This window comes from Spinacia oleracea, chromosome 1 (genome assembly GCF_020520425.1).
Source record: "Spinacia oleracea cultivar Varoflay chromosome 1, BTI_SOV_V1, whole genome shotgun sequence".
Lineage (NCBI taxonomy): Eukaryota > Viridiplantae > Streptophyta > Magnoliopsida > Caryophyllales > Amaranthaceae > Spinacia > Spinacia oleracea.
In genome coordinates, this window is record NC_079487.1 from 10,024,913 (window position 1) to 10,040,156 (window position 15,244).

Sequence of the window (15,244 nt, forward strand, 5' to 3'; positions counted from 1 at the left end):
TTATCAGGCCGTCCCTTAATAATTGACCTGTTTCTAAAAATGAAAATATTCTAACAATATTATATTATTTCTCATTCCACCCCTATTAACCCACCTACCCCCTACTTCATACAAAAAATAATTAAAAATTCAACCCCTACTCTCCCCCAACCCCACCTCTTACCCACCTCCCACTAACTACATTAAAATAATACCCCACTATCAACTACTACCTATTAAATTAAATAAGTCAATTCAAGTCCCTTAAACTCTGTGCCGGTCAAACCGGGTCGAGTATTCCGGGACGGAGGGAGTATTTTTTAGTGAATTTTTTTTTCATTCTTATAAAATTTATTTCTTCAAAATTACTAATAATGTATAAAATTAATCATATAACCCTTTAAAATGTTTATCTATCAACTTTTTTTTACTAATATAAAAGTTAATCAAAACTATGTTAAAGTTACAAGAAAATGAGTAAAAGTTATATTGGTGTACAATAAATTTATTGTGCACCTTGTGCGCGCAAGACCTTTTGCTAAAGGATATGTTTGATTATGTTTTACAAATACCATTGTACAAGGGTACAATGTGAACAATTTCAAACATGGTGCAACATAAAAATCAAGGCAGTGAAAGATATAATTAGAAAGTGGGATTATTGACTTATTCCCCTTGTCATGAGAAATGCTAATCGTGTTTAGTACCAAAGACGTAAATGATTCATATGGGTACTTTTTAGCAATGCACTGGCATGTCAATAGCATATGCACAGTTTTGGTATCAATACCAAATTAATACTCCCTCCGTCCCGGAATACTTGACCTGTTTTCCTTATCGGGTCGTCCCTTAATACTTGACCTGTTTCTAAAAATGGAAATATTCTAACAATATTATATTATTTCTCACTCTACCCCTATTAATCCACCTACTCCCTACTCCATACAAAAAATAATTAAAAATTCAACCCCTACTCTCCCCAACCCCATCCCTATCCCTTTACACATTTCCCACTAACTACATTAAAATAATACCCCACTATCAACTACTACCTATTAAATTAAATAAGTCAATTCAAGTCCCTTAAACTCTGTGCCGGTCAAACCGGGTAGAATATTCCGGGACGGAGGGAGTATGTGCCAATACGAGTTTACTTATATCATATGCACCCAAATAACTTGAAAGTTTGAAACTTAGAGTTTCACCTTACACAAAAAAGTTAATTCTTGTGTAATACGAAAATCGATGTCAATATATGACGTATACAACGTGTCCACTCTAGTGCAAGAGCCAAGAAAGTTATACTTCGTAATCCACAAGGAGCTTGGAAGGGTTTTAGAAGATGTAATTGGTGTGGCTATGCTACGATTTATTTTTTGTATACTACTCCTTTGTTTCTTTTTGTTCTTTATGTTTGACCTTTTGCACGTTTATTAATGACTAATTAATGTATATTGACATTCCTTTATTTTTTGTATTTAAACAATGAAAATTACGTTAATTTATAATGTTTTTCCTTTTATCAAAATTTTAATATTGGAAAAATAAGAAAAATCTAATGTCTCACTAGAAAACAGGGGCGGACCTATGCAAACCGCGTGGGGTCCATAGGGACCCCCATTATTTTCTAAAAAAAATCAGAAAGTATACCTAATTTGAATTTAAAAGAAAAATTATATGTGTGGTCCCCCATGTTATGAGTATATAGCAACAAAGATATGGGAAAGTGGAAAAGACAAGACAATTCTCATTCCCCAAATCACGTGAACCAATTGGCCCCTTTCAACAATTGTACTTACTAAATTAATTTTTTATTGAATTTTTAAAAAAACTATAAATGTAAACCCCAAAATTCTTAATATCGCTTTCATCCTAAAATTTCAACGACTCTAATTGATCTCTTTCCCTATTTTACTTTGAGTTGTTGCTCGTACTGCACTACTGTTGTCGGTCGCCGCCGCCTTCCGCCGGTATTATTAGTGTCGCTGGTCTCTATTGTCGGTCCCCGGAGTTTGTCACCATCTTATATTCTCATAGTAGTATTGTCCTCTTAACTCTTCATTTTCAATTAATCAATTTATATTGTTCAATCTTGTTTAGGTTTTTGTATTTTGTAAATTAAATTTGGGTGATTGTAATTATAGAATTGTATTAATTTGTATTTTTTGGCTTATCGAGTGGTTTAATTTAATTGAATACTTGATTAGTTGATTTTATTTGTGGGAAGCAACTTCAAGTTAGATAGTACCAAATAGTAGTAATCTCAAATACCAACTAGAGTACGCGCATTTGAGATTCTTGGTAGCTGAGATTTATCATTTATGACTGCCAATTAGATAATCTAGTTGGGCGCAGTATGCATTTCTTCCGTTCTTCTAATTGGTTGATAAACATAAGGTAGAGGGTCAGAACTCTGAATATCTAATAATAATACTAATATTTTGCATTCTTGGGCTAGTCAATTAGATATTCATGAGGCTAGAATTTAAGAAGTTCTGCAATTAGATATTGTGAGGGTAGAATTTAAGAACTTTTATTCTAGTCGAACATCTTAAATGAGTTAATTATTAAAAGCTAATGGTGAGAGGAACAAATTATGTGAATTTTCTGATTAGCTTTTTTGTTTAAAGTTGTTAATTGTTAGTACATTTGTTAATTGTTGTTTTGTTGATTTATATAGTGACTTTGTGAGAATGTGAGAAGATGACTAATGACAATTGATAGCCCTTCACGAAAAAAGAAAGAAAGCAATATTGAATTGATTTGTTAAAAAATAAAAAGAAATGGTGAATCAAGTTCTATTATTTTCTATTACGGAGTATTTATTTTTTACATTTTCCTTAGTTTTATTGTGTCTTATCAACGAAATTATATTTTGTTTTTAAAATGCATTATCAACAAATCTATTACGGAGTACTTTGAAACTTTTTGTGCGATGAAGTTGAATTAAATTTGGGACCCCCATTTTATAATTCCTGGGTCCGCCCCTGCTAGAAAAGTGTGAGAGATTAAATAACCCAATGAATTTCATTGGTTAAAAAAATCATTAGACACAAATTTTAATAGTATTAAAACATTTATATGATAATATAAAATAAAATTTAAAAAAACATTTTGAAACACCCAAAAAAAAAAATATAAAGAACAAAAAGTAACGGAGACTCGGAGAGAGTAGTTAAATTGTCTTTTGTTTTGGGGGTCGTCCCTCGTTTACAACACGAAAGAAGAGCACAACTCGTTCACTTTACACCCAGGAATGCTAAGGATGTTATTCGTACATGCATGTGTCTCACCGCCTACGTTTCATTCCATTTGTTTAAAATGCGCTTACAAGACACATTCTCAATGCCTCAAGTCTTATATGAGACCAGCCACACCACCAATTTGATGGTGTGAAATGTTCACACTTTACACTTATAAATAAATCTAATGCGTTTAAAGGCATAAAACTAAGTATCATCGGCATAGAAAATAAAGTAACATGAGTATAGAAAATAAAGTAACATCAACATAGAAAATAAAGTAATATCAGTATATACAAGGAAACTCTAACATGAAATTGAAGAAAACGCAATAAAACAAAAAAAGTAACCGCGAATACAAGGTATAAGTAACATCAACATAGAAATTCAAGTAACACCAGTTTATACAAGGAACCTCTAACATGAAATTGAAGAAAATGCAATAACTAAAAGTAACATCAGCATAAAAGGTCAAGTAACACCAGTCTATACAAGGAACCTCGAACATGAAATTCAAGAAAATGTAGTTGTGAGGGGGTCGAAAAAGCACGAGGCTAATGCGTGACCTCGTCCCTCGTGGGTGTGACGCTTCTTTTTGTCAAATCAAGTGTAATTGGATTTCCTGTGAGTTTACACCCAATTGACTAGTAATATAGGAGTCGCCATTCAGTTTTTAAACGACAATGAGAAAAACTGACAAAACCCGGTTAACGTGATATAAAGGGAGTGCAATTATGTTTGACCACGACGACCGTAGGTTCCCTTGTGATCCCTGGTGGTGGGGATCGCTCAACGTACACCCGCAGGGTAGAGATTGAGGATTCGGGGGACTGTAACTACCGAGAGGAGTACTCGCTCTTCGATAACTCCAGAGGCAGGATATCCTTACTAGCTCAGCATAAATAATTGAAGGGACATGCGTTAACTATTAAACTAATCTGAGTTGATTTTATCAATATGCAACATATAGTACTAGATCGAACGCGATTATCTGATTTAGATTGTTTTAAGGGACATAGCATGATAATCCAATTTCCCAAAAATATCATATTTATTAAGCGTGGTCGATCAATCAGATTTTAGTTAGTTTAACAGTTCATAAAAGGGCGAGGAAAGCAATTAAACCATGGAAAAGGGACACATTACGACGCACCCTTGAGAGGTGCGTCACGGTTCTCAGAAAACTAACCACTTTGACTTTGCTATTTCTCCTTTTATTTAACGAATCTCAAATTATGGGACGGGATACGTTCTGTTCGATTTATGGATCGATTGCGATAGAACGCGTGATCAGTTTTGCAGCGTGAGGCTTAGGCTTAGGGGTTTAGAGTCAATACTCAGAATATAATTGTGTGTTGTCTTCACGTCGGTTTTAGGGGTCTATTTATAGGAGAGAGTGGCGTAGAAAGATAGTTTTTCAGGAATTTGAATACGAAACGGATTAGGAAAAGAATCCGTCCCAGGTATTTTCGGCGCCCAGCTCTGGGCGTCAAAGATTTCGGCGCCCAGGGCTGGGCGTTGAAAATAGGGTCTGGCAGAATTCTTTGTCAAATTGGACTCTAGAGTACGGAGTTCATTAAGAGACTTAATCCGAGTTATTTGGTGCGTATCAATTTACGACGGAATGCGTATGGGCCCTTTACGAACTCTAGGTTCGTTATGAGTTTAATTAATACGTAACTCTTACTTTCGAATCATATTAGGAATAGGATTCTCTCGCAATTTCTATCTCATTTAGGATTTATGTTGGAGTGCAACACCTAATTCTGACAGGTTTCTATCTTTTATGACTTGCCACTTTTAACAACTACCCATTACGACAGTTACTATTTTTAGCAGGTTTCCATAAATAGCAGGTTTCTATAAATAGCAGGTTTTGGGTGAAATGAAAAGGGGAATTGAGATTCGTTATTTTATAGGAGATGCGTTGTCAAGTGGAGATTTATGTTTTCATCATCGAACCTTTCCCTTTTGGGAATGGGGACAAAAGTAGGTGTCTGCAGTAGTAAACACAAGAAAATAACAACGAATACAACGTACAAGTAACATCATCATATATAGAAAGTCAAGTAACACCTGTCTATACAAGGAACCTCTTACATAAAACTTCAATAAAACAAAAAAAGTAACCGCGAATACAAGGTATAAGTAATATCAGCATAGTAATTCAAGTAACACCAGTTTATACAAGGAACTTCTAACATGAAATTGAAGAAAATGCAATAACTAAAAGTAACATCAGCATATAAGATCAAGTAACGTGACATGTGTTGTAACACCCTAATAATTCATTGCTTTTATAAAACCATTTTCCAACTTAAAATAAGGAATTACTAAAGTATTACCGCCACCGTGATAACGGTTAAGGCTATTACCAGAATTACACAGCGGAAATGAATGTCAACTACCTTTTAAAAACGTAATAAATTTAATATTGAGGCCTCCAACAATTTGGAACCATAATGGCCCAAACCCAAAATATAAATAATTCAAACATTTCGAACATAATTAAAATATTAAATAAAATAGTTTCAAAGAACGAAAACATGCAACTCTCTCAATCATCCCAAGCCACGTGATTTCGATCGTACTTGATCTACCAACCTGCTATATTATTCTACTCCCCAACAATGCAAGTACAAATGATGGATCATCATAGGGTCATTAAGGCAAAGGCCATGACCAGAAACACACAAAGTACGTAGTCAGCAAAAGCTCAATACTTACAAGCATAGAGTAATGAAACTAAAGCATGCATCACTCACTAAATACTAATCAACATGCGAAAGCCATATAATAACAAATCAAACAATCATGAGATACAAGACTCGACTCTTGACTCACAATTTAATTAGAATAAGCTTCGAACGAGCCAAAAGAATAATCCACAAAGGGAAAAAGGTGATGGGAGCCAACCATACACCAAATATAATAATAATAATAAAATCGGGCCATACCGACGGAATTCATGCGCATAATATAAATGAAACAACGTCTTGTATCATTAGTAGGAGTACGAGCTTTCCGGCAAGACTCCCCCCATTGTTCATACTCAAGGTATATACGTTCCAAGAGTTTTGAAGCTTGTTCCGGTTGCGCTTTACGTTTATTAATATTTTAATAAAGGCGAACTCAAGACTCGACAACATGCATACATACAATTAATAAACAACAACCCAAAACAATCTTATTTTAATGCTTTAAGACTTGTGATCAACCAAGCAAGACACTTGTGATATTACTACCATGTTCCTCCTCACCAAAGTGAGACTCCACATCATGCATATTAACATGAGGGTTGTGCCCTTGCACGACAAATCCTAATTCATTTCATACATAATATTCCCAACTGAACCCTACATGTGCGGTGGCTTACGTGAGCTAACCCTTCACATGTGGTAAAATACATAGTACAACGAGGTACAAATAAATGGCTCAAAGTATGTTAGACATCCCGTACAATAGCATACAAATAATTAATCCATCCCTTGCATGTGAATTGAACCATACATGCATAAATATTAAACAACATGATTGACAATGCAATCCATACTCATAATAATTTCAACATGCTTGTTCAACAATTAATTCAATAAATCCAACATCACAAATCACATGCCGTTCACTAAAATAAACATGATTCCACATAATGTAATTCACATCATCAACAATCATGTAATGTCATTGACAAAAAGGTGTAGTCGCCCTAGACTTGTACGTACCTTGAATACCTAAGCGTAGAGGCCACTTTGCGATAACGAGCACTCAACTAGAAATCACCTCCTATCATCAAAATAATGAAACTTAAATTATTTCCATGTTCATTAAATTTCCAGCAACTTTATAAAAATTAAAACTTCCTTTAGACTTTAGAATTCAATCGTTTTTCAATAATAAAGTCGTCTCAATTTGCAAAATCAATCCCTAGTACAAAAACATACTTTTTCCGCCTTTAAAATCAATAAAAATCAACACTTTAAACCTTTATTCAAATCTGAAAATATAATTGATTATCATAATTAAAATCATCACCTAATTATGCTAATCAATTGACTCATTAGGTCTAGGTTAAAACCCTAACTTGAAAATTCCAATAACACTAGTTTAATATCATAAAAATCCATGCTTTATTAAATAAACAAATCTGAAAATTCATTCTTTAATAATTAAAACAAACCTAATGAATCACAACACACAAATCCTCAAACTACGGTATTCATAACCGGTTCCCAGCATTTTAATTACTCAAAACAATATTAATATAATAATTTAAAATACGGAATTTAAATAGAATAGGCAAGGAAGAAGAGAATTATACAAATCCAGCCTATAGCACGGAACAACCACGAATTAATGTGATTGGACGAAAAAGAAATTGAATTACGAACACGAACAACACACACACACACGTCGTGTGTGCGCGCGCGGGCGAGAGGGGCGACGAGCAGGGCTGCGCGCAGGGGCTGGCGCGAGGGCGCGAGGGCTGCAGGGGCGCGCGTTGTGCGCGAGGAGAGAACGAGAGAAGGCGAGTGAAGGTGCTGGCGCACGAGGGCGAGAGAGAGAGGGAGTGTGGGTGTGGCTGGCGCAAGCAACGCGAACAGCAGCAACAACAACAGCACAGCAGCAACGCAAGGGCGCGCTGGCTGGGCTCGAGCAAGAGGGAGGGGCGAGCAACGAGGGGCGAGCAACAAGGGCGAGCAGCACACGAGGCACGACCGTGCTCGTGTTGTGCGTGCGGGCGGACCGAATCAAAGAGGAGAGAGAGAGAGAGAGGAGTGTTGGGCAAGAAATCAAAAAGGGGCTTTATGAAATTTTAGGGGTTTATTTAATGATGGGGGAGTCTATTTATAGGCTCCCTAATCCCTTGATGGGCTAGGCTTAGGATATTTGAGTTGGGCTTAGGAATTAAATGAATTGGGCTAGCTTAGGATTTAAATTAAACTGTTTGGATTGGGCTTGATTAATAAAAAGAACTGGACTTTTTATTTAAAACCCGAAGCTTTTAAAAATCATTTGCAACTCATTTAATTTCCCGACTCAATAATTAAATTCGTTTCGTAATTAATTTAAATAATAAATATTCTAATTAATTAAAATACATTAAATACATTTAAATATTATTTAAATGTTAATAAATCGTAAAATGCTTTATAAATATAATAAAATATATTTATAAATATTATAAAAATACGAGGTATTACAGTCTACCCTCCTTAAAAGAAGTTTCGTCCCGAAACTTGGGTTCGGAAATCCGAAATTCAACTCAAACTTGAGACTTTCTGAGACTTTTCAATACGTTCATTTGCCAAAGTTTTAAATTGGTGTACTCTTTACATGATTAAACAGGACAATAATAAGTGCAAGTTCAATAGAAAGCACTAAATTAAGCATAAAATAGGGGAAAACAAGGTAAAAAGCGCGAAATTCTACCGCACTCTACCCCCCTTAAAAGACACGAGTTACGACCCCATAACTCAACTAACCTCGGGAAAAAGCTCGGGATATTTCTTTCTCATTTCGTCCTCCGCTTCCCAAGTGGCTTCCTCAGATTCTTGATTAGACCACAACACTTTGACAATTTTCACATCTTTAGTACGCGTACTACGCACTTTGCTATCAAGGATTTTGACAGGTCTTTCCTCAAAGGTTAGACTTTGGTCTAATTCTATGGTCTCCGGTTGCAACACATGCGATTTATCCGGGATATACTTCCTTAACTGAGATATGTGGAACACATTATGCACTCTATGCAAGTCCATAGGCAAGGCTAGTCTATAAGCTACCTTTCCGATTCTTTCTAAGATCTCATACGGGCCTATGTACTTAGGGCTTAACTTCCCTTTCTTCCCAAATCTCATGACACCTTTCATTGGTGACACTTTGAGCAACACTTTATCACCTATGTTGAACTCTTCATCCCTACGTTTCAAGTCTGCATAACTCTTTTGGCGATCCTGCGCCGCTTGAATCTTTGATTGGATGGTTCGAATTTGGTTCATGGTGTCCTCTATCATTTGAGGTCCCAACACAACGGTTTCACTAATATCGTTCCAACAAAGTGGACTTCTACACTTTCGTCCATACAAAGCCTCAAATGGTGCAATTCCAATGCTAGCATGATAGCTATTGTTATAGGAAAACTCAATCAAATCTAGGCTATCTTCCCAACTTCCTTGGAAATCAATAACGCATGCCCGAAGCATGTCCTCCAGGGTTTGGATAGTCCTTTCAGTTTGGCCATCCGTGGCTGGGTGGAAGGCTGTACTCATTTTCAATGTCGTACCAAAGCTCTTCTGCACACTTTTCCAGAATTTCGAAAGAAACCTTGAATCTCTATCTGATACGATATCCTTAGGAACTCCATGTAACCTCACCACATTCTTAATGTAGGCTTTAGCAAGTTGTTCCATTTTTCCAAGTTTCCTTCATTGGTATAAACACTGCTGACTTGGTCAACCTATCTACCACAACCCAAATTGTATCATTCCCAGTCTTTGACTTAGGTAAACAAGTGACAAAGTCCATAGAAATACAGTCCCATTTCCAACTTGGAATCTCTAAAGGTTGGACCTTCCCTTGAGGTCTCCTATGCTCAATTTTAACCTTCTGACAAGTCAAACATCTAGCCACAAATTCAGCCACTTCGTTCTTCATCCTTGGCCACCAATAGACTTTTTTCAAGTCCTTATACAACTTGTCACCCCCTGGGTGCACAGAATATGGCATATTATGCCCTTCTTTCATCAATTTTTCTTTCAGTTCTCCACACTTTTGAGGCACGCACCACCTGCCTTTGTACCTCAAGCTTCCATCATCATGGATTCAGAAATCTACCTCCTTACCTTGAGAAATCTTTTCCTTGATTCGCTCCAACTTCACATCACCAGCTTGATTCTCTCTAATCTCATCCAATATTGACGGTTGGATGGTTAAGGAATTCATTATTCCCACAAGGCTTTCACCACTTACTATTTCAAGGTTCAAACGCTGCATGTCCTTACACAGCTCGTTAGCAACTACTAACGCATTAACTGTAATACCCCGAATTTTTAAAACTCGGTTAATTATGCTTAATTATTTTTATTTAGTTTAAAATCGTTTTAAATCCTAATTTCGAATTTTATTTTAAATTAACGAAGTTTTACTTCGATTGAATTTTTAATATTGTTACACGATTTATTATTTTTCAGATTCTATGATTTAATTTCAAATTTACGAGCTTAAGCTACTTTTTAAATATTAGATATTTCGTAATTTATTTCGGACTTTTAATAATTTCGAAACGTTCTTTTTATATTTGAAAACTTAATTTTATTTTTCGTTAACGGTATTATAAAGAATTATTTTAAAACTTGGTTTTGGTTAAACATTTCTATTTTAATTAATTCCTAAATATAGCAATAGAAATTCTGAAAATTTATCCAACATTGCATATTTACCAAAATACCCTTTGACTCCATTGTAAACCAAGTCAGCTCTTGTTTCTCTTCTCCTCTGTCGTGTAAACCATGGAGTTTGCCAGCTATATCACCTAATTAGCTCTAGCCTTTCTGATTCACTCCCCTAAATCCTTAGATTTCATTACTCATCACCTCCTTTTTCCTATTTTCTTACATTTGTCATCTAAGTTCTTCCAATTTGAATTATCAATTACGTAAATTGTTCAATGCCATTACTATATATAGCTCCTTAATTTGTTCCGAATCTGCAAAATCAAAACAACAATCCATCTCAATTATTATGGCGTTTCCAACATTTTAATTTCCCTGGTTTCAGTTTTGAGCCGCCACCACCACCACTAGCTGCCGCCGGCAGACCACCCCCGCCAACCTCTGCCTCCTTCTCCGTTCACCACTACTGCTGAAATTGATAACCAACACCGACCACTCCTACGCCACTTTCTCCTCCTCACTCGCCCCTCCCTGCTTTCTCTCTCCACCGTGACTATCGTGCCTCACCACCAGAACCACCCAGCAACGCCACACACTCCCTTCGCCACCGCCTCCCCTAAACTCGCCGGAAAACCGCTGTAATCTCCTCCCATAACCACCCACGCCAACACATAACCTCCCCTGCCTTTCTCCCTCACCTCCGCGCAAACCGCAACCCCTCAACCACCATTACCGCCGCCCCCTGCTATCCCCTTTCTTTCCGCCTCGCCGTCGCGCCGCCCTGAATGGGCCGCCGTCCCTTCTTCCTTTCCTCCTTCCTCTGTCGTGTATGTTGCTCTGCCCTCCCCTGCTTTTTTTTCTCTGCTTCGATTCTTTCAGAAAGCCAGGAAACACGTTCCAATTTAGGAACATTGGTTTTAATTCCCACAAATCAAGCCCAATCCCTTCACTTGGGCCCAATAACTCAATGTGAGTATTTTGTCCAATCTACGTACTAATGCTACGTTTTATGAAATAAATTGTCACTTGCTCAAACATTGTGACAATACAGATTTTTAAATGATGTTTTAAATATATATATTTTGGCTGAAAATTGGATTTAAATAATAATTTCGTTAATTTATGAAATTAAATAATATTTCATGTAAACCTATTTATAATATATATATATATATATATATATATATATATATATATATATATATATATATATATATATATATATATATATATATATATATATTGATTGAAATGTCGTTTAATAATATTTTCAATAATTTATAAAAATTATATATTTATTAAATTCATTATTTTAAAATTCACTATCTATAAATTCATTATTTTATAAAAAAAAATGTCGGTTTTAAAGTATTTATCGTTTTAAGAACTAATTCGATAATTTGATATTTTGAAAGAATTCGGACTCGGAGCTCAGGAAGAACGAACCAACGAAAGGCTTAGCAAATCGTGGAATTGAGGTAACGGTTATTGCTAGGACCCGCAATCCCTTCGAAATGTATTTATGAATGATGTTATGAATGATTGATGTTTTATAATGATGTTTTATGATTTGCGGGATTACAAGCATGATTTATTGAATTATTTTATGATAATGCAGCTTTATGCAAAGTATTGATTTAATGAATTATTATTCCTGAAAGAATGATTTTATGAAATAATGAGATTTAATGATTTTATTGAACTACCCTGATTGAATAAGATGTTCCTGATTAATGTTCAACTAAAAAGAAATGTAAACATGATAAATGAAAGTGCAAGAACTGGTCAAGTTCCCCTGATATGGAACCAAGGTTCCCCCTGATAAGAAGCACTGGCTTCCCCTGATATGGAACCAAGGTTCCCCCTGAAATGAAGCACTGGCTTCCCCTGTTATGGAGCATTGACTCCCCCTGTTATGAAGCACTGGCTTCCCCTGTTCGTATGAGACGTCCTACCATGTTTCCTGTAAAGTCCTGACGACCAGAATAATACTGTTAAAAGGAAAAATATTAATGAAATAATGTTCCTGAAACGATGTTCCTGAAATGATGTTCCTGAAATGATATTACTGAAATGACGTTTCGAAATGATGCTTTTGAAATGATGATTTATTAAATGTTTTACTATATTCTATCCTCCCTGTTTATTAAATAAAATGAGTTGAAATGATGTTACGATGCTAGGGTAACTCGTTACTGAGTCTTCGGCTCACCGTTTTGTTTTCTGTTTTAGGTACTGCTGGGGACCACGGAAACGAGTAGTGGCGAGGATTTCACTATTACAATGTTCACCTAAGTTAATGTTAAGTTGTAACAAGTTTAAGTAGAGATTCTTGATTAAGTTACGTACTTTTATTAAGGAATTAAAAGGATTATTATGTTAATTTTGGAGTTTAATAGCTTATGATTGATGGTTGCCTTGTAATTCCCAAGAGGGAGTTACGGCAGGTAATGTCCCGACCAAATTAGGTTAATTCCGCTGCTAATTATGCCTTAATAAGTGATTTAGAGGTCGGGGTGTTACATTAACACTATGACTTGATTTCCTACTCAAGGCATCCGCAACTACATTGGCTTTTCCCTCATGGTACTGGATATCCAAATCATAGTCCTTAATTAACTCCAACCACCTTCGTTGGTGCATATTCAAATCCTTCTGTGTGAAGATGTACTTCAAACTCTTGTGGTCCGTAAATATCCTACACTTCACACCATACAGATAGTGTCTCCATATCTTCAATGCAAACACTATAGCCGCTAGCTCTAAATCATGGGTAGGGTAATTGGATTCATATGGCTTTAATTGCCTTGACGCATACGCAATAACCTTCCCGTTTTGCATCAATACACACCCCAAACCATTCTTAGAGGCATCACTATACACATCGTATGCACCACTCTCATCTGGTAAGGTTAACACTGGCGCGGTTGTCAATCGCGTCTTTAAGGCTTGGAATGCTTCCTCACACTGGTCACTCCATTCAAACTTGGTTTCCTTCTTCATCAAGGTAGTCATGGGCTTAGCTATCCTAGAAAAGTCTTGAACAAATCGTCTATAGTAGCCAGCTAATCCCAAAAAACTACGAATGTCAGTCACACTCTTGGGCGTAGGCCATTCACTAACAGCTTTGATCTTAGCAAGGTCAACTGCCACTCCTTCTTTTGACACAAAATGTCCCAAGAATGCAACTCTTTCCAACCAAACCTCACACTTTGAGAACTTGGCATACAACTGGTTATCTCTCAAGGTACTCAACATTGATCTCAAGTGTTCCGCGTGATCTTCTTCACTCTTTGAATACACTAGGATATCATCTATGAAAACCACTACAAACTTGTCCAAATAGGCATGGAATACACGGTTCATTAAGTCCATAAATATTACAGGGGCATTGGTCAACCCAAAAGGCATAACAGTGAACTCATAATGTCCGTATCTAGTTCTGAATGCGGTCTTTGGTATGTCATGGTCAGCGATTCTCAATTGATGATAACCCGAACGCAAATCGATCTTTGAAAAGATTCCTGCTCCTTTTAGTTGGTCAAATATGTCTTCTATCCTAGGTAATGGATATTTTTTCTTGATCGTGACCTTATTGAGCTCCCTGTAGTCTATACAGAGCCTCATGCTGCCATCCTTTTTCTTCACAAACAACACTGGTGCTCCCCAAGGCGATGCACTTGGCCTAATATAACCTTTCTCCAATAGATCCTCTAGTTGGTTTTTTAATTCATTCATTTCTGCTGGAGCCATTCGAAAAGGTGCTTTTGAAATAGGGGCGGTTCCAGGCACTAAATCTATGGTGAAGTCAATAGGTCGATTGGGAGGCATTCCCGGGATCTCTTCTGGAAATACATCAAGGAATTCATTGACTACTGCAATATCCTCAGGCTGATCCTTGATCACATGCTCTAAGTTCCTTACATTACATAAGAAAGCTGGGTTCCCTTTACTGACTAGCTTCACGAGTTCCATTGCCGTGATGATTCCTATGTTCTTAGGTTTGCCAAAAGGATGATATGACACTACTTTGCCTAGGCTAGACCTCAAGTGAACCTTCTGCTTTTCACAATCTATTTTGGCTTTGAACTTGGCCAACCAATCCATTCCTAGAATTACATCTAGCTCTCCTAACTCGAATTCGATTAGGTTAGATAAGAATACGGTCTTGGCTATGGTCATATGCACATCTCTATGGATTTTGGTACACTTCGCTATACTACCAGTAGGTATGACTATAGGTACCTCAATCGATTCATGCTCTTTCAACCCTAATTTCCCCCAAAGCATCTACTGATATAAATGAATAAGTCGCACCAGAATCAAATAGAACTTTAACTGAAACGGAATTAATAGAAAAAGTACCCGCTATGACGTCAGAGGAAGTCTCCGCTTCTTTCCTAGATATCACATTCAACTTTCCTTGGGCAACTCCTTTGTTATAGCCACCTCCATTGGTGTTCCCATTGTTGTTTCGATTCCCATTCTGCTGTTGGTTCCCTCCAGGCTTTCCATGGTTCTGGTGATTGCCATTGCTATTGCCATTGTTACCACTTTGGTAGTTCCTTTGATTTCCACCTCCATTTCCCCCATTCCGGTTCTGATTATTCCGGTTATTGCCTTGGTGGTTAC